At 38.7% G+C, this 24,418-nt stretch overlaps 1 protein-coding gene across 1 annotated transcript in view; it reads left to right on the plus strand.

The window, feature by feature from the left end:
- The first annotated feature begins 1,303 nt into the window (after positions 1-1,303).
- The window catches only part of PELI1 (pellino E3 ubiquitin protein ligase 1), a 74,554-nt gene continuing 51,439 nt past the window's right edge, over positions 1,304-24,418 (plus strand). Inside the window, exon 1 of the mRNA XM_006862963.1 lies at positions 1,304-1,684. The gene's annotated coding sequence lies outside the window, so the exon portion shown is untranslated. The remainder of the gene's footprint in view (positions 1,685-24,418) is intronic.

Consider the following 24,418-nt stretch of genomic DNA (forward strand, 5'->3'; position numbering starts at 1 on the left):
AATTGACTCCACAGAACTTAACAACAACAACATATACATATGTGCATATATGTGGTACCCAATTTTCAACTTTTCATTAATCTTTTGAATTTATAACTACTTTATGAAATTGTATTTCTTAAAGATATAGACCTTAATATGAACAAATCTGGATCATTCTAAATTAATCAAGTAAAGTATAATGATCTTAGCTTAAATTTTGTCTTTGCTGACCTTAAAGTTAAATGTGATTAAGTGAGTGAAACAACTGACATATGGGATTCTGATAGCAGGTTTGTATATAATAGTTTTATAACCAAATTGTTAAGTTATTAGACGCAACTACATTTCTATAAGTCTGAGGTAAAGAAAGAAACTTGAATTTAAAAGAGAGGAAGTTTGAAGGAAGTCAGAGGAAAGGGCATTTTTGCTTCTGGATTTATGGAACAAAATTAAGCATCAAGGAAGAAGACCAAAATACCAGGAGGCAGTTAGATTTCACTGGACACTTGTGAGTGGTGAGGATAGGCATTGAGGGTGAAGGAAGTAGGAGGACTAGCTAACTGCAGGATCCCCAGTAACACCAGACCGGCAGTCAACGAATTAGTAATGAGTTCTATTCCTAAATCTGTATTTAAGTCTAATTTGTATGTAAATCAGAACAGGTAGGTACAACAGTCAAATGTCTGTATTAGTATATGGTGTTCCTGTCTATGCATAATATAATGTGTTGGTGTTGTTAAGTGCTGCCAAGTCGGCTTGACTCATAGTGAACTTGTATAGGGTTTCCAAGGAGCGGCTGATGAGTTTGAACCCCCGACCTTGAGGTTCAAAACAGCCTTGAAGTCGAGTACGTACCCTACGCACCACACCAGGGCTCCATAATATAACATAAGACAGAAATAATGGTAACAATAATGGTTTGATGTCCATTACAAAGTACTGCCCATTTGTTGTTACAAACCACAATTTTTTTTTTCCAAACCACTAATATTTTTAATATAATGGACTTATAGGGTTGGTTCATAACTAAATTGTTTGTAATTCGGAAGTTTGTAACCTGGAAACTGCCTTTAATACAAAACTGGGGCTTTGTTCAATCAACAGTCGCTTTTCTCTTAACATGCTCCCTTTGATTAGTGTCCTAGTCACCGTGGTAACGGTGGGGGCCAAGCCTCTTCTCCCTAGCATGCGCAGTGCAAAGTAAGAGCTGGAAGGGTCTGCAACAATGTATCCTTTTTCCATCAGTCGTAGAACTACAATTCCCAAGAGCCCTCTCGGACTGCAGCACCGCCTACCGATGTGGCCCTGCCCTGCTCCTTCCCTCTGGCCCCGCCTCCCAGTTGTCCCCTCCCCTCCCTCCGAGTGTGTGTCAGTGACCCAGAGGCGGTGTGAGGCGGAGGGGACCGTCGGGGGGCGCCGCCGCCGCCGCCTCCAACAGCAACACCAGCCCTGCCTCACGATTGGATTTGTCTCAGGCCCTCTGGGAGCGCGCCACAAAGAGGGCCCCGCGGCTCTCCCTCCGCCAGCAGCTTCTTAGCTCTCAGCTCCTCGGTCAACTTCCTCCTCGCCGGGCTTGGCCGGCTGGCGGGGAAGGCGGCGGCGAAACGCCGGTCTGTCTCTTTGCGCTCACGGCGCACACACTTCACCCGCTTACTCCGGATCTCGGGGCAGTGCTGGGATACCGGCCACCAACAATTGTCCGGTGAGTGTGGTGGTGGCGGCGATGGCCGCCGCCGTGCGCCGCGGGAGGGATCTCGGTAGGGTGGGCGAGGGGTACGGAGAAGGTGGGCGCGCAACTTCCTCGGCGGCTTCCCGGGGCTGGCGGCCCACTCTCGCTTTCGTCCGCGCGCCCCCGCGCCTGGAGACAGCCGGGAGCGGAGTTTGCGGCGCCTCCATCCCGCGCCCTCGCTGAAGGAAGCGCCTTTGTCATGAGCTGGCCCCGCGCACCCTCCCCCACCGGCTGGAGCGGGGCGCTCTGCTACCAACTCCGAGTCCCCTCGCCCTTCGCGCTCTCGGGCCCCCAGACCACGGCTCTAGTGCCCGCGGCGTGGAGGAAAAGAGAAATGAAAGAAACAAAGGGTAGTGTGTTTTTCTTTTGTTTGTGCGAATCTGATAACTTCTTTCTCCCTCCTTACATAACGTCGACTTCCAAGTTAGTCATTCTTTTTATTGTTATGATTATTGTCATCATCTCTGCGTGTCTCTCGCATCTCCTTTCATCTTGGGATCGCTGAGCATTTTAAAAACACTAATTAATTACACCTCCGAGGGCCCTGCGAAGCAAGTTAATAAGCCCGTTTCCGTAAGTGGGTAAACTGAGGCCCGGGATAGCTCTTTAATTGATGGATACCCTTGATCTTCTTCCGCGCCTGGTGTCTGAGGACCTGAAAGCATTTATGAGTAATAATAACTCGTTCTCCAATACCCTGTGGAGAAGTTAAAGATGCTCATTTTACTTACACGTTAACTGAAGTCTGAAAGAAGTCTGGGTAATTGTTAGGTAGCTCAAGCAATAATTTTTCTTACATAGTGTTTTCAATCTTAAAACCTCAAAGACTTACTGAAAAATGTTCCAAGTTGGAAAAATACTGTGAAAATCATAAACTCCCCATCTGCTTAGATTTTTATATGTGCAAGTTTTTATGAGGCAAAGGAGCAGCGATGAGGAAAGAGAGATGTGTATTTCTAAGTGTACATTGTTAACAGATTTAAATCACTACACACAAGGAGTGTTTCTAGGTTTTAACAGCACCACGAACCATCCCCTAGTTTGGTCATCAAATTGGATATCAGTAAATATTATTGGACGCCTTGTGATAGGTGCTAATTTTGCCAAAGACTGAAGCTTTAAGTGTAAGAAAAGGTTTTCTGTTTTGCTTTGGTTCAAAGGCTGTTTACTTTTTGTTCTGCAAAATGTTAGTTGTTTTTATAGCAGCAGTTCTTTTGTTTCCCAACTGGTATTGTCCTTTTTCTACATTGAATATGTAGACATTTATATATATATATATTGCTTTTATAATTAAGGAGAAATACTAGATTTAAAAAATTTTCATTTGCTTAATAATGTGAGCATAAAATTTTGAATTGTGAAGAAGATTCAATTTCTTTAATTCTTCTGTTTCTTTTGACGCTATATGTTATTTATACCTTGCTGAGAAAATGTGATCAAGTTTGCATCTCTCAAAATAATTGTTCTTTTTTGTGCACATAAACCAAAAAAAATGAACCCACTGCCATCAAGTTGATTGCAACTCATAGCAACCCCATAGGACAAGATGGTCCCTTAAAGTTTCCAGTCTTTATGGAAGCAGACTGAGAGTGGTAGGTTAGAACCATCAACTTTCAGTTAACAGCCCAGTGTTTAACCACTGTGCCAAATACAACCTCTGAATTCCCCATGCTTTTTATTCACACCAACAACCTCTCTGGAGTAAAGGACTTAATTCTGAGGACAAGTTTTAATAGTTGAACAGAACTGGAAAGCACCAAAGTTTAATATCTAACATCATTTCTACTAGTTATTTCTGATGTGAATAATGATCAAAATGGTAGTAACAGGGAGTAGTCTCATTTATCCTAAATTCCTCTTGAATTTAATGTTGAGTTTTTAGATTCTTGTGGTGGCATCAGAAAATAAAACGTTTATTTTATTAGTTTCCCTACACCCCAAACCTTTTCTCTTTCTCTAGTATGGTAAAAGATCTTGAGTTTAAAGCAAACAATTGGAAAATAGGACAGTTAAATGTGTGTGGAAAGTTGCATGTACTAAAGTGATTATAATATCTCATCTAATAAATTTACAGTTTCAAAAAGCTGCTGTCACGTAGCTTTTTACTAGCAAGGTAGAAGTGCTGTAATGTAATAGTAATATTTAGTTAGTAAGCTGTCAGTTGTGCCTTAGTGGCAGATGGTGGGGGGGTGAGGATGATGTATGATCTCATTAAGATTAGCAGTTAAGTGATCTTATGTTAAACTTTTATTTTAGCACTTACAAACCAGATTTACCAGGGATACTTGTACTTTGGAGTCCTGGTGTGTTGCTGTAGGATGAACGCTGGACTGCTAACCACAAGGTTGGTGGTTCAAACCCACCAGCCACTCCTTAGAAATTCTATACAGGGTCGCTGTGAGTCAAAACTGACTTGATGCCACTTAACAACAATAACTTGTACTTTAGGGAAGCTAGTATACAGTGTCTTTGCTCAGTCACAAGTCCAGAGGCCGCTGGATATAGTGTTGACTGGTGAAGTTTGGCATTGTTCGTTTCCTTATTTCTTTGTTAGTTTCTGTTGAGTAGGTTCCACTCATTATTTCTTTTGGACCCCTCAAAGGAAATGACTGAAAAGTACAGGGTGGAGGACTAGGTCTAGCACTCCTGAGTGCTGCTGAGGTAAATTTCAGGGGAAAGCGTGAGTGTGTTTCCACTTGACTTTGTTCATCTTCCTTTCAAGTTGTCATTAAATGTCATTTCCATATTAAGAGTTCTGTCATTTCAGAAAATGCTTTATTGTGGTTGTCAGAAGGTCAAGTGAAAAGAGCTATGTAATTCTGTTTTGTGAACAACTGTTGTTTTTAGAAAGAAGTGTCTATAGTTGATACTTTAAGCCAGAAGATTAAGATTGAAAACAGTCTAACATACTTTCATAAGTACTTCTCAATATAGACCTTGTTTTAGTTGAGTCAGAAAAGCTTACATGGAGTACTTTACTACATATGTTTTAGTTTTATATGTTGTTGTTGTTGTTGTTGTTAAGTGCCGTCGAGTCAGTTCCGACCCATAGCGACCCTGATCAGGGTTTCTGAGGCTGTAAATCTTTACAGGAGCAGAAAGCCTCATCTTTCTCCCGCGGAGCAGCTGGTGGTTTCAAACTGCTGACCTTGCAGTTCGCAGCCCGATTCGTAACCACAAAAATTTTAAATGACAAATCTATGATGGCACTAAGGTGGCTGTAGGAGTTTTTTTCTTTTTGAAAAGTTTCGCTATTCCAAAAGTTCCAAAAGGATAGAAAAACAGTAAGTCCTGTAAAGGAGAAATAACGCATGTTTAAGAGCCCAAGTAAAGAAGGAATAAAACCCACAGAGTGGCAGAAACCTGACGATGTTTTTAAAGAATACAATATTAAACATTTCTGGCACCCTCTAAGTATAAGGGACAAATTCTAGTTAAAAATCTATAAACAGTAAATTCTACAGAGCACTTTCTGTTTATAGATATATAGCTATCTTTTCCAGATTCCCTCTAAATATATAATCACACAGGAAAAGTAAATAGAAGTCATTCTTTCAAGGGAGTTGAGTTGTTGGAGAGTTTTTAAAACTGCACGATTGTGGGGAGGGGGTGTGGATAATTGTGGTTTTTCTTTAAGATTGACTTATGTAGAGAAAAATTTCCTTGGCATAGGGACGTCAAGACAAGAAATACTGGTCAGTGAAAGATCTGGATATGATTTTGAATTTTGCTGCTAGCTTTTTTGATGTTACCTTAAATGGATCACTTCTTTGAATATTTTTTTTCTACCAGAGATTGAAAATAATTGCCTAATAGCCTCCTCTTGTTAGTTGTAGTTGAGTTGGCTATGACTCACAATGACCTCGTGTCCACAGGAGCTGCTCCCTACTCCTGAACCATCCTCACCGTGATTAGCATGTTCAAATCCATTGTTGTGGCCAGTGTGTATTTTGAGTGACTTCCAACCTAGCACTCATCTTTTAGCACTTGATGGAACAATATTATGTTGCGATCTATAAAGTTACCTTGGTGAACTTTTGGAAGTAGCTCACCAGGCCTTTGGTCCAAGTCTGTCTTGACTAGAAGCTCAGCTAAAACCTGTCCCCCCATGGGTGATCCTGCGGGTATTTGAAATACCAGTGGCATAGCTGCCACCATCACAGCAACATAAAAGCCACCACAGTAAGACAAACGAAAACGGGTGGTGAATACTAACTTTTTTATATTGATTATGAATGAATTTACAAATAATAAAAAGAAAGCATAAAATTTCTTGAGTTAATGTCAGAGAATTTGTTGTGTGTATATGTTTTCAATAGAAATAAGTAACCTAAATCTATGAATGTCTGACTGGAGCTTTCAATTAGCGTAGCTTCCTTTAGAAATAATCTAGAAGAAAAGGCCTTCATCAGAGATTTAAGAAAAAGGAATTGTAAGTGATTCTAAGAGCTGATTATTTTTTCAGAAAGTTGTACAAGATGGTTTAGTTATTTTTTTGCCACAATAAATGCTGTTTCAGAGAATTATTCTACATACTATTCTGTGTGTCACCCCTGTAATAATTTAATACCTGGAAATGTCTTTTACAGAAAAATAAAACATGTTGCTTGTGCTTATAAGTTAGGAAAATCATGAACAACTATTATCAGCCCTCAGTTAATCTTAAACATTCAAGTAGTGTAAAAAAAAAGTTTAATTCAATACACATGTAATTTATTTCCTTTTCAACGAATTTGCTGCTGACTTTTTATTTTTTTATGATGAACCTCTTGAGACGCTGCTAATTCCAAAAATATGTAGTACCCCAGTTTCCCACCATCTTCTGCAATTTCTTTTCTATTATTTTCTTGGCCACAGTTTGTTTTTTCCCCCTAAATTGTCTAAAGTAAACTAGTAAATGTTTAAATATACTTGACAAGAAATACAGTCAGTAACTTATCATGCTAAATTTCAACATTAAAGTATGTTTTGGAAATGGAAGTACACTTTTTGGCGTGGCATTGTAGGATAAGCACTGGACTGCTGACCACAAGGTTGGCAGTTCAAACCCACCAGCTACTCCTCAGAAACACTAGAAGTTGGAACCACCTCAGTGACACTTAACAGCAACAGCAAAGCAGGGATAAGGAGCCCGATAGCACAATGGCTAAGCACTCGGCTGTTAACTGAAAGGTCAGTGGTTCCAACCCAGCAGCTGCTCCATGAAAGAAAGTTGTGGCAGTCTGCTTCTATAAAGATTGCAGCCTTTGGAAACACTATGAGCAGTTCTGCTTTGTCCTGTGCGATCACTGTGAGTTGGAATCAACTCAAAAGCACACAACAATAAAAATTTGTGTGTGTTTGTATATACATATATTAATATATATGGCATATTGGTGTGGCGCTGTGGGTTAATGCACCAGATTGCGAAGCTGTTTGAACTACAAGGTCGGTGGTTCAGGCTCACACCAGTTGCTCCTAGGAAACCTTGTACAGGGTTGTTATGGGTCGGAACCGACTCAATGGCACTTAACAGCATAAAATACATATGTGTATGTGTGTATATATGTATGTATATAAAATATATGTATACACACACACAACATACACATACATATGGAGTCCTGATGTGATATAGGATAAACACTGGACCTCAAGGTTGACAGTTCAAACCCACCAGCTGCTTCTCGGAAATCCTATACAGGGTTTCTGAAAAAAGGAAAATAAAGCAGCAAAGGGAGACTATGGAATGTATGAGGTGGTGGTGGTAGTTTTCAAAGGTAGCCGGAAAAGAAGGTGATAGATACTTGAACAAGGAAGCTTAGAAAATGAGGAAGTTTTAAAGATAATCTGGGAGCAAAACATTCTAGGCAGAAGGAATTAGCAAGTATGTTGGCCCAGAGATGAGAGCATGGCTAGAATGCAGGAAACTACAAGAAGACCAGTGTGTCAGGATTAGAGTGAGTGGGAAAGAGTAACAGGAAATAAAGACCAAATTGTAAAGGAAGGGTGAAAAAGATCAGCTTGTGTTGCCCCATCCTTGCTGTAGAGTAAGAATATTTATTTACACACTTACCTAGACAAAGTGTTCTGCTTTAATGTAGTCGCTGTGGAAGCTATGTACTTAATCCAAGAACCATAACATTATACCCTCTCCTCACTTATCATCAATATGGCTAGGTTCCACAGACCCCAGGAGGTCATTACGACAAAATTGGCTTTATGCAAATATGGAGGAAGACTGCACTATAACATAACTGCCAAACTGCTGAGGATCATGGCTCGGCCAAATTACATAGAATCTTACCCATTAAAACTAGCATCACTCTTGTCTGTGCTTCTGAGTTCATTACTGCCAGATGTACATTGCTAATATGCAAAAGAGTGGAATCAATTGTATTTTTTACTATTGTAAATGCAAAATGTCAGAGAATGAGATAGTTGATAAATGAGAAGGTGTACTCAAAATAAACTACCAGCTGCTCCGCGGGAGAAAGATGAGGCGTTCTGCTCCTGTAAAGATTAACAGCCTCGGAATCCCTGCGCAGGGTTGCTATGAGTCGGAACCAACTCCACGGCACATAACAACAACAACTCAAAATAATAGTTAAACTTGTGAAACCTGGAATTTGCGGAAGGCAGAAATTTATGAGAGAAGGAAAACTCAAATATTTTCCACTGGAGTCCTGGTGTGGCACCATAGTTTGAGCACTGAACTACAAGTTGACTGTTTAAACCCACCAGCTGCTTCTTGGAAACCCTATATAGGGTCGCAATGACTAGCAATAGAAAAGCGATAAGATGGTACTGTGTCAAAGGTGGAACACTTGCAAGAGCTGGAAAAAAACCCAAGACAATCCTGTCAAATTTTGGCTTTCACCAGATCTACGATATATGGAGCTCTGGTAGCGCAGGGGTTACGAATTGGGCCGCAAACTCAAGGTCAGCAGTTCAAAACTACCAGCTCTTCCGCGGGAGAAAGATGAGGCGTTCTGCTCCCATAAAGATTCACAGCCTCGGAAACCCTGTGCAGGGTCGCTATGAGACGGAACCGACTCCTCGGCACATAACCACCACCACCACTACATGTATATATATTTTTAAATTGCCTTCAAAGCCAGTTAAAGAATCATGCATGAAAATAACTCATACCTTTATATTTGACCCTTGTTTTTTAAGAAAAGTGGAGGGGGGGGGCATTCATCACATGATCGCTTTTAAAATCAGATATGACTCAGGATTTTGACAAAAAGAAAATAGGAAATAACTTAAGGCTATTTCTAAAACTCAAACTCTTTCTGAGACGGATTACTGTTGCTGAAATTCAGATCCACTGATAGACTAAAGAAGAGTTTTAATAATAGCATCTTGTGGAATAAGGATATAACCTTTTAGAATGACTGGTATGAAGGGGATTGCATTCATTTGGGTCTCTAATTTCTATCTGATACATTACAGAAAAGTACAAGACCATGCAAATTTCTCAATGCTTAATCAAAACAACCATTTCAGATTAAGTTTCATTTATGTCTAACATTCAAATCAAAGAGAGCTTTTATAATGAAATTGTATAACCTTGTTGTTATGGCATGTGTTGGTTGAACAGAAAAATGAACACACATTTAACGTTAGAAATGAATCCAAAAGTCTTCTTATATTTATACTTTACTTTGCAACATAGTTACTTCAAAAATGTACTGATTTCTTGTAATGATTTTTATCATTATTATTAAAATTACAGAAGAAATTGTATTCCATCTAAATGTTCGAATGATCCCCAAAACCAATAAATGTGCATCTTTAATTTTTTTTGGCCTTATATTCATAGGCCAAAACATATGTAGAGAATGTTCCTTTTGAATAATTATACCTTTTCATTGTTTATAAAGTCCTGGTATGGCGCAATGGGTTAATGCGCCAGACTGCAAAGCTGTTTGAACTCCCAAGTCGGCGGTTCAAGCTCACCAGCTGCTCCTCAGAAACCCCATACAGGGTTGCTATGGGTCGGAACTGACTTGATGGCACTTAACAACAATTGTTTATAAGAATAATTTTCACACCCTGAAAAAACCTAACTTCAATGATTTCTACCCTGCTGTTAACCATGAATAAAAAAAAGCATTCTTTAACTAGTCAGTCATGTGTAAGGGGAAGAGGACAGGTGCACAATGCTTTCTTTTGTGTTTTTATCTATTTCTACCAATAGTGTGTAAGGGAGCTCTGGTAGCATAGTGGTTACGACTCGGGCTGTGAACCGCAAGGTCAGCAGTTCGAAACTACCAGCTGCTCCGCGGGAGAAAGATGAGGCTTTCTACTCCCGTAAAGATTTACACCCTCGGAAACCCTGTACAGGGTCGCTATGGGTCGGTTCCGACTCCACAGCACATAACAACAACAACAACAACCAATAGTGTGTAGAATTTAAGGAGATGAAGTAGTTTGTGAGTGTTTATATATAGTAAATTTTTTCAAGTGGCAATAGGAATAAAAGGAATAACAACTTATTTTTAAACACTTTTCAGTGAATTTTTAGAAATCTAGTTCCTTTGGTGTCTTGCTTTCAAGATTGAAGAGATGGCACTTAAAATGTAATGCAATTGTATAACCTATTTTTAATACGCTGTGCATACTATCAGGATTGAACTAGATTGGAGTAGTTAATATGCTTTAAACACTAGACCATTAGCATGGAACACAAAACCCAAGTTTAATTCCTGGACTTTCCATTAACTCTGAAAGATTTTAGCAAGCTTTCTTTGGCTCATCCATAAAATTAAAGTGACAGTAGTTTTTTTGTAAGCGGCTTTAAATCTGTTGATTTGGTGATAGGATTATGAATCTGTTTTTCATTTTAATTTTTGTGTAATAGATACATAACATGATGGGAGAGGAAGTGTTAGAGGGAGAAGTGGAGAAAGAGAAGATTTTGGGCCCTCACAACTGTATATCCATGGATAACTCTTGAGACTTGAATCTACTTACATGTCCATGACCTATTAGCAAAGACTCAAATTTTGTAAATTAAGCAAAGAACATAATAATGCAGCTTCTATTTAAAGAATCTTTTTGTGTTACTGTAGGATAAGCACTGGACTACTAACCCCAGATTTGGCAGTTCAAACTCACCAGCCGCTCCTTGGAAATCTTTTACAGGGTCGCTATGAGTTGGGAACCTCCACGATGGCAGTTACCAACCACATTTAAGAAAAAGAAGTTGTTTTGCAAACAGGACATCTTATATTTCATGTTGACTTAAATGTTAATTGCCATTAGTCGATTCAGATTCATGGTAACCCATGTGTTAAAGGAGTAGAGCTCTCCTGCGTAGGGTTTCTTGGCTGTAATCTTAATGGAAGTAAATCACCAGGCTTTTCTTCTGTAGTACTGTTGGGTGGGTTCAAACGGCCAATCTTTAGGTTAGCTGTTGAACACAAACCTCTTGTCCCCTCTCCCGGGAACCCTGACTTAAACATTATGACCATAATAAAACCTATACTTAATTTTGGAATTAGTAACAATGATTAACAATAATTATTTGAGAGTTCAGTTTATTGTTCAAGTTCTGTATATGGTTTCAGCAGTAGGTATTTTGCTGAATTTTTTCAGCAAAGAAATTTTTTTTTCTGTGTGCACATTATGAGATGCTCATAATTCCACACCCCTCCTTCAGGCTTGAATATCCTCATGTGTCTGCTACTGGTTCTTCATTGTCCATTGTCAGCTTTAGTTGTACCATGAGTACTTCCACAGTGTGCTGTCTGCGATGCTTACACTCATAAGAGAGACTTGAAATCAATCTTCCCTTGGCTTTTTTTTTTTTGTGTGTGTGTGTATGTTTTCTGGTAGAGATGTTGTATTCTATCAGTTAACCACAAGAGAACTATTTTGATTATCTCATCAAAAATACAATACTTTATAAGCTGAATAATACAGTGAAATAAATCCTGGTGGCACTGTGGTTAAGCACTCAGCTGCTAACCAAAAGATTGGAGGTTCAACCATACCAGCCACTCGGGGAATAAAATGAGCTTCAGTAAAAAACTTATGGGGCAGTTCTATTCTGGCATTGGGGATGTGGGAAACTAATAGATTCCTTGATTTGAAGGCCTCCTTAGTTAACCCGGCCTCCATCCAGAATCTACACCTACACTATTAAGTACTGTTGAGTTGGTTCTGGCTTAGCCACCCTGTATAGGGTTTCTGAGGAACGACTGGTGAGTCTGAACTGCCAAATCTTACAGTTAGAAGTTCAGTGTTTATCTTACAGTGCCACAAAGTTTAGTTTAATCATAGAATTACCCGTCTAGTAAAATTTCAAAAGCTGTTTTCCACTTTTGACGTTGGTTGTTGTCATTTCTGAAAATGTCAAGTGTGTAGGGCTTTTATCACTGTGATAATAGTTGTAAATGGTAAACCTTGGGAGAAAACTGTGTCTAGATTTCTCTCTTACAGTCAAGAGGAAATGATAAAAAGTGGTGACGAAGTTTGTAACTTCTCCTTTCCATAAGAATGAATTATGAAGAGATTGATTTTTTTTTTTTTCTGCCCCTAACCCAGTTTGTTTTAGTTTGCTTATTAAAAAACGCCTGCCTTGGTCATTATGTTCTGTTAAAGAATTATCTATTAGGGCTCACACTCTGGATTAAGTGTCAGGCTGTTAACCAGAAGGTCAGTAGTTTGAACCCACCAGTTGGTCTATGGCATAAAGATGTGGCAGTCTGCTTCTAGAAAGATTTACAGCATCGGGAACCATATGGAACCCTACCTACTCTTTCCTATAGAGTCCCCCAATGAGTTGACATCAGCTCAACAGTAATGAGTTTGGTTTTGATTTATTCGGGCTCAAATTGATGAGAGGCTTGAAAGAGTGGATGCAACATTTAGGGGACAGTGACTTTATGTTAATGGGGGAGAAACAATTCAAAAAAGAAGGGTGAGAGTAGTCAACTTGAAAAGTGATCAGTGTCTCTGAATTGCATATGTTGTCGTTGTTGTTGCTAGGTGCTGACAGCTCCAACCTAGAGTGACCCTGTTTAGGGTGTTCAAAGAGCAGGTGGTGAGCTTGAACTGCTGGCTTCATGTTTCAAACTTTACAGTCTAGCACCAGAACCCACAGTGCCATACCAGGACTCCAAATTGTATATGTAAAAGTAATTAAATTGATGTATATGTTCTGCTGTGCATATTCTTCTTCTTTTTTAATTGAAGCATATAGGATGGTTTATTTTGAGTTATTTGATAGTTTACACTGGAGAACATTAGCTTCACATTGATCTCATCATGTATCATTTCCTTGCCATGGTTACAATCCCCTCCACGCATATGCATCATCCACCAACCACAGGGTATACCCCGCAAACCTGCCCACCCCCACCCCCACCCCCACCCCCGTCCCATGCTTCTCTGGGTAGGGTTCCGTTCTCCACTCTTCTCCCTTGATGGTCCCAGAGACCTCTGTCCCTAGACTGCAACGTTAATCCCTCCCCTCCTTTGCTACAAAATGTCTATCTTTACATTTTCAGCCCTTACAGTCAGTCCTGATAACAATTATTCACCATTGTATCACAAGAGACCTATCCACATATCCTTTCCTTGACCCTACCTAGACAGATTGGATGCTACTCAGTGGAGATTCTACCTTGCTCCACGCCCTCTGGATCTAGGTTCCCTCTTAAAAGCTTGTAAACCAGTCACTTTTTGCCTCTGTAATCCCCTGCATTCTGGGTAGCCAATGTCCAAGTTGCCCATTCCTGTCCTCTCCTTGTGTGGAGGGGATGGGAGTGATCCTCGCTGTGAAGATTTGTTCCCTCTTTTGAGCTACTGCTTCCATAGCTGTAGGTCAAGTCCATCAAATTGTATCAGATTATTCTTTTTTCCCACATTCTTCTTCTGGTTGAGTTCTGATCATCCAGCCATTGAAGCCAGGTCAGGTGGATATTATCTGCTATTGTGGGTGTTCTTGTGCATATGCTCTCTCTTCTTATCAGCTGGACACTTCACTCTCCACTCTAGTCTTCTGTGGCTATGTCACTGACTCTGGGCCCAAGAGTCCCCAGGTCTTGCCATACTGCTGGCCAGCCAGGTCTCCACCCGGGTTCACAAGAGTCTATTGAACGTTGTAGGGATTAGCTCATAGCTTCATTGCTGTTTTTCCCTCACTTTTCCTTATCGGTGATGAACGTGGTCACCAATCAGAGTGTGTATTCCCACTGAGTCTTACTCTTGGAAAGGGGTTTGCCTTGAGGGGGCGGGGACCTGGCCACTTGCCTTGATGTCTCCTGGGTGAGCAACTTGCTTGTTCTTGAAGTAATCAGTCGATCTGCCTGTATTGTTCTTTATTTTTCCTGTCAGTCTTTCTTTCAGGAACTAGAAGAGATTGATTTTTTGCTAGTTGGTAGACATTACCATTTACCATTTGTGGTGCTTAGCGTTTCAGGTAGCTTAATCTTTAGAAAGCACAGTTAATTCATTTTAACAATAAGTGAAAACTATTTGAAGTGTTGGTTCTTTAAAACCTTAGGTACTGTATTCTTGGCTCTTGGCAGATACTATCCACAGCACTTCATGTTCCTCAGGGCTTATGCCAGATTTAATGAACTGCATGTACGAGAAGCACCAATAGCTAATTTTCATTTTATTTCAGACAACAGTTAACATTATGAATATTGCTTTGAGTCTTTTTTCACTGTTGTTAGCTACTGTTGAGTTGGCCCGGATTCATGGTGACCTAAGGCACAATGGAACAAAATGCTACCCAGTCCTTTCCATCAGACCATTGTGATCCATAGAGTTACTGTGGTTTTGGGAAGTAGATTACCAGGCCCTTCTTTCGTAGTCTGTTTTAGTCCGAAAGCTCCGCTGAAGCCTGTTTAGTATGATAGCAACTCATAAGCCTCCACTGACAGAGAGGTGGTGCCTGTGCTTCAAACCGGCTTTGCAGTTCCCCATTGCGCCACACCAGGACCTTGCACTTAGGTGGTAAGCAAAGGCCCAAACCCTCCAAATTACAAAACTAGCTTTTCATTCATGAAAAAGAGATGTTAAAGATGTGTGTTTTATAAAGTAGATGCTGCTTCTTATTGGAAACCCTAGCCCTATAGGCAGACTTTCATATAGCTGAAAGCTTTTAAAATTTATTCATTTCATTACTCTAATTTTCCTCAGAAACAGTGAGTCCATTTCTAAGCTAGTTGTATCTGTTCTCCAAAGGAGCTCTTAAACTGTCCAACGTAGAGAAGATCTGTGACTTTACTGATTCCAGACACTTTTTTTTAAAAATGCATCACTGACGCAGACAGTAATAAGAAAACTAAATTTTGCTAAAGCTTCTTGGTTGTGTGTCTTTAGAAATGGTATGTCTGGATTTATTTGCAAAGAGTTTAGCTCTTAAGACCATTTTTTAAGGTGTCAACCAGAATTTGCTCCTAAAGCTATCAATAAAATGACTTCCAAAGAGGATTTGCTAGGTTCAGAACTGAGTAGGCTGTTAATGATTCAGTAGGCCCCCTCACATTCTCTTCCTACCCCTTAAATTGAAAACGTCTTCATAGAATCTAGGTATCCTGAGTCATCATAGCTAAGCTTGCAGAGAAAAATTGTCATATGGAAAAACTCACAATGAAGTAAAATTGTCAGAAAATTTTAATCAGAGATCATTAGATGATAACAATGATGCAGCCTAGAGGTTTGGGGCATTTATTTAAATCTTTGAATGTATTAACACATCCTTTATTATGATATCATTGTTGTTAAGTACCATCAAGTTGGTTCTGACTCATAGCAACTCTCTATAGAGTTTCTGAGGAGTGACTGGTTGGTTTGAATCGCCAGCCTTGTAGTTAGCAGTACAGTACTTATCCTACAACACCACACCAAGATACGGAATACACACACAAGGCTGAAATTTGCTGCTTGAGTTTAAGAATTCTTTATAGTCAAAATCAACATGTTTGTGTTTCATGTAGTGTTAGTTAAAAGCCAAGGATTAAAGACAATTCATGGGGATACTTTAAAGTCTAAATGGAGTAAAGTGCTTAGTGATCATTTGATTTAAACTCATTTCATGACTACTTCATTTCATGAATTTTAATTTTCTAAATAATTCTCGAACCACTTTTACTTTTTTAAAAGAGGGATGATTTCAGCGAAGAATACAATCCAAAGAGACGTCAGTGTGAAGAGAAGATTTTAAGTAAATGAAAATAGAACTCAGAGCCACTTGGGCCTTTCATAGCACAGCTAAAGGTATATGATTTTGACCCACCGGCCATTCTTCAGAACTGCTATACAGGGTTTCTATGAGTTGGAACCAACTTGTCAGCACTTAACAACAAACAATAAATGATTTATGTGAAAAATCTCAGAATAATGAAGTTCAGAACCTACTGTGTCTTTGGGGAGGGTTCATAAAGAAGCAGAACAAATATTAGAGTGGGAGTCAAGAAACCTGGGCTCTAGCTCTGCAATTGTAGTTTTTGTTCATTTTACCTGATTAGTATTTTTAATCTTTATAACTGTAAATGGATAATGACAGTCAGAAGAACTCCAATCCAAACAGTAAACTTTATTGAGCTATTATTATGTATGAGACACTTTAATTCCTATAACAACCATATCAGGTAAGTAGCACTATGTTATTGAGTAACAGCAGAGGTGGTGGTGGTGGTGATGTGCTGTTGACTCAGTTCCAACTCACAGTGACCCTTTGTAGAGTTTCCAAGGTTGTAAATCTTTATGGGAACAGAAAGCCTTATCTTTATCCTGTGGAGCAACTGGTAGATTCTACTGCTGACCTTGCAGTTAGCATCTCAACACATAACTCACTACACTACCTACCCAGGGCTCCTTGGTAATAGAATGGATGGTTACAAATACAGATTCTTAACCAAGACTGCTCAGGTTGCAATCCCAGGTGCCATTTCTACCACTTATTAGCTATGTGACTAACCTCAAGCAAGTCACTAATCTGAGCTTCAAGTTTCCTCATCTATAGATTAGAAATATTATTTCCCAAAAATATTATTAGAACTTAAAATAATTAATGGGTAAAGCTCTTTGAAAACTGCTGGCACTTATTATGATAAGCTCTGTTGTTGTTAAGTGCTGTCGAGTTGGTTCTGACCCATAGCGATTCTGTACAGGGTTTCTGAGGAGCAGACTCATAGCAACCCTGTACAGGGTTTCCAGGGAGTAGCTGGTGGGTTTGAACCACCGACCTTGTGGTTTGCAGTCCAGTGATGATCCTACAGCGCCACACTAGAAACTATGGTGCTAGGAGATAAACATAGATAGACTACAGAGTTCCCTCAACCATTATGTTTTATTTCATCTTAATAGACTAATAATAATTAGGCTCAGCCTCTTGTATACTAATAATTAGTCTCAACCTCTTGTATACAGACTCCATATAAATGGTCTCAGTGTGATCAGAAGAGTACTGAAATTAATTCTAATGCTCACACCTGGTGCTTAAAAGATTCTTGTATTGTGGATTCTGTACAGAGAATGTAAAATATGCAGATAAAGTTCATTTCAGTATGATCTAAGAAACACAAGGATTACATACTAATTTTATTTTATTTTATTTGAAATGCACTGTTTGTTTTTCTGCCCTCTCATGTTAGCAGTTAAGTCACCTGAATCCCTAAAAAGTAGAGTACTAGTATTATTTTGTTACTCTTTAAAGTAACTAGTAATTTACTTTGCTACATCTTCTTTTGCTTAAGGTTTTCAGAATAACTCCATAATGTGCCATATGCACATAGTATGCTTTAAGTAAGTGCTTTTATGAATCTTTTTATTAATTTATCTTTTTTGAAATTATGTAGGGATGTGCCTGTTATTAAAAGTCCAAGATATTTCCATTTTCAAGCAGTTTTCCCATGAACTTTAATTTTATTGGCTGCTTTTTGAATAGGAACTTTGATTTTAGTATTTTGTATGTAGTTGAATTCTGCTTAATTTTGTAAGCTTAGTTTCTGACAATCATTTAGGGTTCTAGTAAAAGAACATTTGGCTGCTATTTAAAACTTAAGTAAGTGATTTGTGACTTGTGTTTCCCGCTCCCCTTCCAGTTATTTATTGTTACTTTCTTTTTTCCATTGTGGGTGTTTTATTCCTTTGCAGCAAAAATTTCCCTTTGTATTAAGACAAAATAAAGTCTGACCATATGAAGTCATGAAGCCTTTGAACTTTGGGGAACAGGAAAGTAGAAGGAGGATGAACTTCGAAAAACCAGAATTATCTATAAAAAGAAAGTGTGTGTCTTTACCTTCTTTTTGGAAGTGAATTCTGTGACCTAATGGATTTACTCATAGGGAAACAAATACACTTAAAATAGTTGGCATATTAAGAGTCTTTCTTTTGTGACCAATAACTCAAACTGGTTTAAATGAAGAAGGGAAATTTGCTGGTTTATGTCACTGGTCCACAATTTGTGTGACTTCAAGGATGGCTCAACCTAGTCTCAAATAAATAATGTCATCACGACTCATTTTCTGTATGTTTCTTAGTGTGTTTCTTCGATATTGGCTTTTATTCTCCAACCCTACATAAGTAAAGTAACTTCAGCCCCATCAGTGCTTAAATTCTCACAGGGTCCATCTTTTTTTCCTAGAAAACTTAGCAAGTCTTACTGCCTCCCATTGGCCTGACTGGATCATATGCCACTCCCATGGTGGCCAAGGGAATGTGGAAACTCTGATTGTCTGGAACTGAACAGTTTGCATGGAGTTTGCAAATTTAATCAATTCACCAAGATACAAGTAAGAATAAAGGAAGGTTTTCCTCCAAAAGAGAAATGATGATACCATTATGCCAGAGGAAGGGTAGGTGTTGGGCAACAGAAAATAGATGTCCTTTATGCTTGATATTGGAGCGCAGTGGCTCTAGATGATAAACACGGGTTTGCCAACCACAGGTTGGTGGTTCCAAAAAGTCGCTCCTCAGGAAGAAAACCCTATACAGGGTCACTGTGAGTCAGAACCAACTGGGTAGCACTTAACAACATGCTTGCGAATGAATACTACCTTTTCCATTTTAAGGGTTAGCACTCAACTAGTAAAGATCAGTTATTTTCTGGTTTAGTATTTAATACCATTTTGGGTTTGTATGAATTCACTTCCAAATTACTGTATTAAAGCAACGTATAAATGAGAATTGCTGAGACTTCACCTCAGAAGGACTTTGAAAATATATCAAAATAAATTTTTTTCTGTGCTTTAGTAAATGCTATACTTTGAATTTTCCTTTTCCTATCAGCTGTAATAAATCATGTTTGTTACTAGCTAATTCCTGTAGTATAGGGCAGTGGATTTATAACTCTATTAACATGTCTTTCTAGGCTAACACTTTCTTTAATGCCTTAAGTAGAGTTGGCTTTTAGACCAAGAAGTGTATAAAGACCTCTCTGAAACATTCAGGACCTTGGGGAGAGTCGGAGTGATGAAGGGTATTAACAAAGGCTTTGCATGTTGATTTCTATGCTTGATTTTAGTGTGAAAATGAAAACTGAGTTATCAAAATGGAAAATAGGATGCACTTTGTATGGTTTGCTCCTCCTTTTTACACCAAATTATGGAGTGGAAGAGAAAATTACATCTGCAGTTCAGTTTCTAACAAAGGCATGTAATATTAAGTGCCATCCAGTCAGTTTCGACTCATAATGGCCTTGGAAACAATTTCCAAGGCTGCAAATCTTTGTGGGAGCAGAAATCTTATCTTTCTCTCATGAAACAGCTGGTGGACTCAAACTGCCAACCTTGTGGTTAGCCATCCAGTGTTGATTGTATGGCTGCTCTTCCTTTTTAACACCAGATTATGAAATGATATAGAAAAATATTTATGTATCAATCTCAAATAGATGGCCCCTCTTATTTTTTATGTTAATTTGCATGTAAATGAGCAGTCCATTCACAAAAGGCTTTAACTTAATATGTACAGTCTTTGCTTTTTTTTGTTTCTTTCTGGACACCATAGAAGTATTTGCTATGTTTTATCTTTTAAATTAAAATAAAGGTGCCATAAGATTGTAACATCCTCTTTTCTTTGTACCTTCAGTATAACTGTTGTTGTTAAGGACTTCCTAGGAGCAGCTGGTGAGTTGTTCAGACTGACCTTGCAGTCCAGTACTTATCCTACAGCGCCACACCAGGTCTTCACTTTCAGTATTGTTGTTGTTAAGTGCCATGAGCAGGAGTCAATTCTAACTCATAGCTACCCTGTAGCGGGTTTCTGAGGAGTGGCTGGTGACTTTGAACTATGGTCAAGTGATTTATCTCACAGCTCCACCTAGGAGCTACAAAATGAGCAAGACAATTTAACTGGTGAAGGATATATAACTATAAAGTAAAACTGGACATAAAGGTCTATTAAAGAATTACATAAAACAGTGGAAGTTCAAAAAAGAATATACCCATTTGGTAAGGAAAGACTTCCCAATTGGAAAAGACAATTCATGAAAGTCTTAAAGGACTATCAGAATTTCTTACAGGTGTTTAGTGAGCACTTATTACATTTTTGTTAATAATTTGTGATATGTGATAGTCTAGACAGCCATTCACTAGAAGTTTGGGGGAAATTGGAAGGAATTTAGATTATTATAGGTCCAAAATATACATATTTTAAAGCTCAAAAATCAAAAGTGTTGGTGCTAGTTCAAACACATCAAATGGAGAGCTTTAAATTTCAGCCACCACAATAATTCTTAATAGCATAAATAACAGAGTTGAGAATTGTTTTTAGTAAATAAATTGTATTAAATTGTGTCTCTTAAAAGTAATCAGTAGTTTCCATGAAAACTTAATAGTTAAATAAATTTCCCATAAAACATCTTTTATGATGTTAGTTTAATAACATTAACTAAAGAGATCCCTGTTATTGTATATGGCTCAGTAGTACCAGTAATATGTGTTGAAAGGAGTACAGCCAGAATGCAAGAAACACCGTTTGGAAGCCAGGATGGCCAGACGTCATTTCTCATAATTCATACATATTATCAGGAGGGACCTGTTCCTGGAGAAAGATATCATTTTTGGTAAGATGGAGCCTCAGAGAAAAAGAGGAAGACCCCCAACGAGATAGATTGGCACAGTGGCAGCAGCAATGGGCTCAAGCTTAGCAATGATTGTGAGGTTGCCCAGGTCCAGGCAGTGTTTCATTCATTCTGTTGTGCATAGGGTCACTGAGTTGGTGCTGACTTGATGACATCTAACTACAGCATTCTACATCATCTTGTTCTTCTTTTTATATATGTCTTAGAGTGTTTTATAAGTACAGGAGAGCCCATTTAAAATAGGCTTTCCTAAATTACAGTGTGACTTGAAATGAGTTCTCTTGAAAAATTTGTAAGCAGAATAATAAAGAATACTTTCATAATCAGATCTAATAGTAAAAAGGTGAATCAATATATTTGGTGTCATTAAGAATTTTAATCTTTTTAAAAAGATACTCAGAAAAGGTGGCAAGTGTAGTCAAATATGGTTCTAATTGAAGTTTATTGAAAAACAAATTAGTTTTAAGAAAATAACATCTCTGAAGTTATAGTATTCTGAGCCTAATATTTTTTCATTGATTGCCTCCATCTGTGTTTTTTATAAAAGATTTATCTGGCAGTAAGTTTAAGTGGTTTTCACAATTTATTGCTGTGCAAAATTTCCCTTGACTTCACATTTTGTTCTGAATGTCTTGGTTTCTTTCTTCCACCTACACAATATTGGAGGCAAATGAAGCAAGAGTCACAAACTAATACAGTGAATTTGAGAACCCTGGGTTTTAGGTTTTGCTTTTGTTTTTCAAAACAAAATAAACCCTTTAGTATAAACTTACTTTTTATTGATTAAAAAAAAAAATGGAGACTTTTCTCTAGTGTTCATTTAATGTGTGAATAACCTTAATTGATTTAGCTAGAATGAGTAAGAAGCTTTGCTGTTTGTCCTTGTAGATCCTTAACTCAAGCGATAGAACAAATACTCGATGGTCAAAGGGAAGAAAGGGAAAGGGAGAAAACCTACCGTGTTGGATAAACACAAATATCAGTAATTTAATGTCTGTATCAAAGTCTTCAGAGAAAAGCAATATGTTTAATAGAATCTTATTTGTATTTCTATTATGAAAAATAATCATGTTAATGTATAACATCCTGTACATTGAAAAGTGTTAGTTTGTGAGAATAATAAGAGGAGATCCTTACTGAGAAATGTAAGGCATATGAAATTTGAAGATATGTAGAAATTTAGATGTATATATGGAGTCCTGGTGTGGTGCTATAGGGTAAGCACTGAACTGCCGACCTTGTGATTCATACCCACCTTGCAGTCCAGTGCTTTATTCCGTAGTGCCACACCAGGACTCCCCAGTAAGAATAGGTATGATTAGGATAGATAATTAAAGATAATTTGTTGTTGCTGGTTGCCATTAGGTCAATTCAAATTCATGGTGGCCCCTCTTGTGCAGACTAGAACTGCTCTGTGGGTTTTTAAGGTTCTGATTTGTCTTATGAGGTGAGGTATCTTTGAGGGGGTTCAAACTACCAAGCTCTTGGCTAGTAGGGGAGAGCTTAACTGTTTGTACCACCCAGATACCATAAAGGTAAAGATAGAAGAAAAATAAGAATTTTTTTTAAAAAAAGACTGATTGCAGGTGTCACATTAGTTCAATTTGATCTATAATTCTGGTTGGAAATATAAATTTAAGTCAGACAAAGGAATGGTAGGGAACAGAGGACTCATATGACTGCCCTGAGATATTCTTAAACCTAGAACCGAGCCTATCCCCTGAGATTGCCTTATAGGGCGGTTGGATTCCTGGTGTGGCACTGTGGGTTAATGCGCTGGACTGTAAAGTCATTTTGCACCACAAGGTCGGCAGTTCAAACTCACCACCTGCTCCTTGGAAACCCTATGCAGGGTCGCTATGGGTCAGAACCAACACTATAAGCACTAAACAATATCAGCAGTACAAAACAAAGGTATAAGGGAGCAAGCAAGGAAACTAGACTACAAGAGAGGGAACAAACGGAACACAGTTAGAAAGAATGTTTACACATTGATTACAATGTCACCCAACAATTTATGTGGAAATTGTCAAATGGGATCCTAATTTTACCAAAAAATTTTAAAAACAAAAAATAGATGTATAGGGAGAGAACAAACAAGATGGCAGATCGGGTGGAAGTGCAGTAAGGAGTTCGTCAGCAATAACACAGAATACAGGACCAAGTAGGCTCAGGGAATGGTCCCAGAACTCTGAACCACATATAAAGGAATACTTAGAAGGTTGGAAGACTTACAGTTGGGGGAGTTTGTGACAGAAGCAAGAAAACCGTTGCCTTCTGGTTCGGGACACTCAGCTGCTCCAGGAGCCACCATCTTGTGTGGGGCCAAGTGAGGGAAGGATTGGAGCGGCGGCGGACGCCTGACAGAGCCGTGGAGATAGTGGTGTGGACATTCTTTTCTTTCGGTATCTGTCCGTTGGTCCCTTGCTGTCTGCACACCTCCATTCTGGTGACTATAGGGGTGCCTGAGCTAGTGGGCACCCCAGCCCCACCCTCGGAGGGTTCTACTACGCATGCGCACAGATCTCCTAGAAATTTAAAGAGACAGTTTCCACTTAAAACCAAACGGCCACAGCCAGCCCTGAACTGTTTATAACTAGATAAAGGCCTGGGAAATAGGCTGAAAATTAAATTCTAAATTACATAACAACGACAAACAGTGGCATCTTGAAATTTCTTAAGAAGAAGAGGAAAAAGGGAAGCCTATTTCCTTATCACATCTACCTGGAGGCAATCAGAAAGCATAAAAAAAAACACCAAAATTCATATCCATCTAAGTATTAAGGCTCCAGATAACTCCTGAATATTCCCAAAAAACAGAAACAGATGACCATATCAGCACATGTCCAGAAACGAGATAAAGTGACTGAGGCAAATGAGCTGGAATTAGACCTACACTCCATACTGGAAGATGAGCAGGCTTTGGAAATGCTGGAGACGGAATTCAGAAAAATGATTATAAAATGTATCAAAACATTGTACAATGGAGTTGAGAAAAATAAGGAAGAAGTCAGGAAAGTGCTACAGGAACAATCAAGATAGATACAGCATTGGATACCATTCAAAACCTACAGAAAGAGGTCCAAACGATTAATAATAGAATATCATAAATAGACAATACACCGAAAGGCCAAAGAAGTAGAATTGAAGAGATAGAAGCCAGAACTAGTGAGCTAGAAGATATATCTCTCAATACTACTAAGATAGAAGAGCAAATAAAAAAAAAAGGATTAAAAAAATCTGAAGAAAGTCTAAGATTCATGTTGGACAACATGAAGAGGAATGACATAAGAATTATTGGCATTCCAGAACAGAAACAATCCCACAAGTCCACAGAGGAGATAGTTGAATTGCTTCTGGAAGAAAATTTTCCTAACATCCTGAAAAGTGAAAAGATAAGCATTTAAGAAACTCAACGAACCCCAGGATGGATAGACCCTAAAAGACAATCCCCAAGACATGTAATAATCAATCTCTCCAAAATCAGAGATAAGGACAGCGTTTTGAAAGCAGCTGTGGAAAAGAGAAATAAAACATACAAAGGCAAGCAAATCAGATTAAGCTTGGATTTCTCAGAAGAAACCATGCAGGCAAGAAGGCAATGGGGAGAGATATATAAAACCCTGAAAGAAAAAAACTGCCACCCAAGAATCCTCTACCCAGCAAAGCTGTCAATC

Source organism: Chrysochloris asiatica, unplaced genomic scaffold, assembly GCF_000296735.1.
Source record: "Chrysochloris asiatica unplaced genomic scaffold, ChrAsi1.0 scaffold00052, whole genome shotgun sequence".
Taxonomy (NCBI): Eukaryota; Metazoa; Chordata; class Mammalia; order Afrosoricida; family Chrysochloridae; genus Chrysochloris; species Chrysochloris asiatica.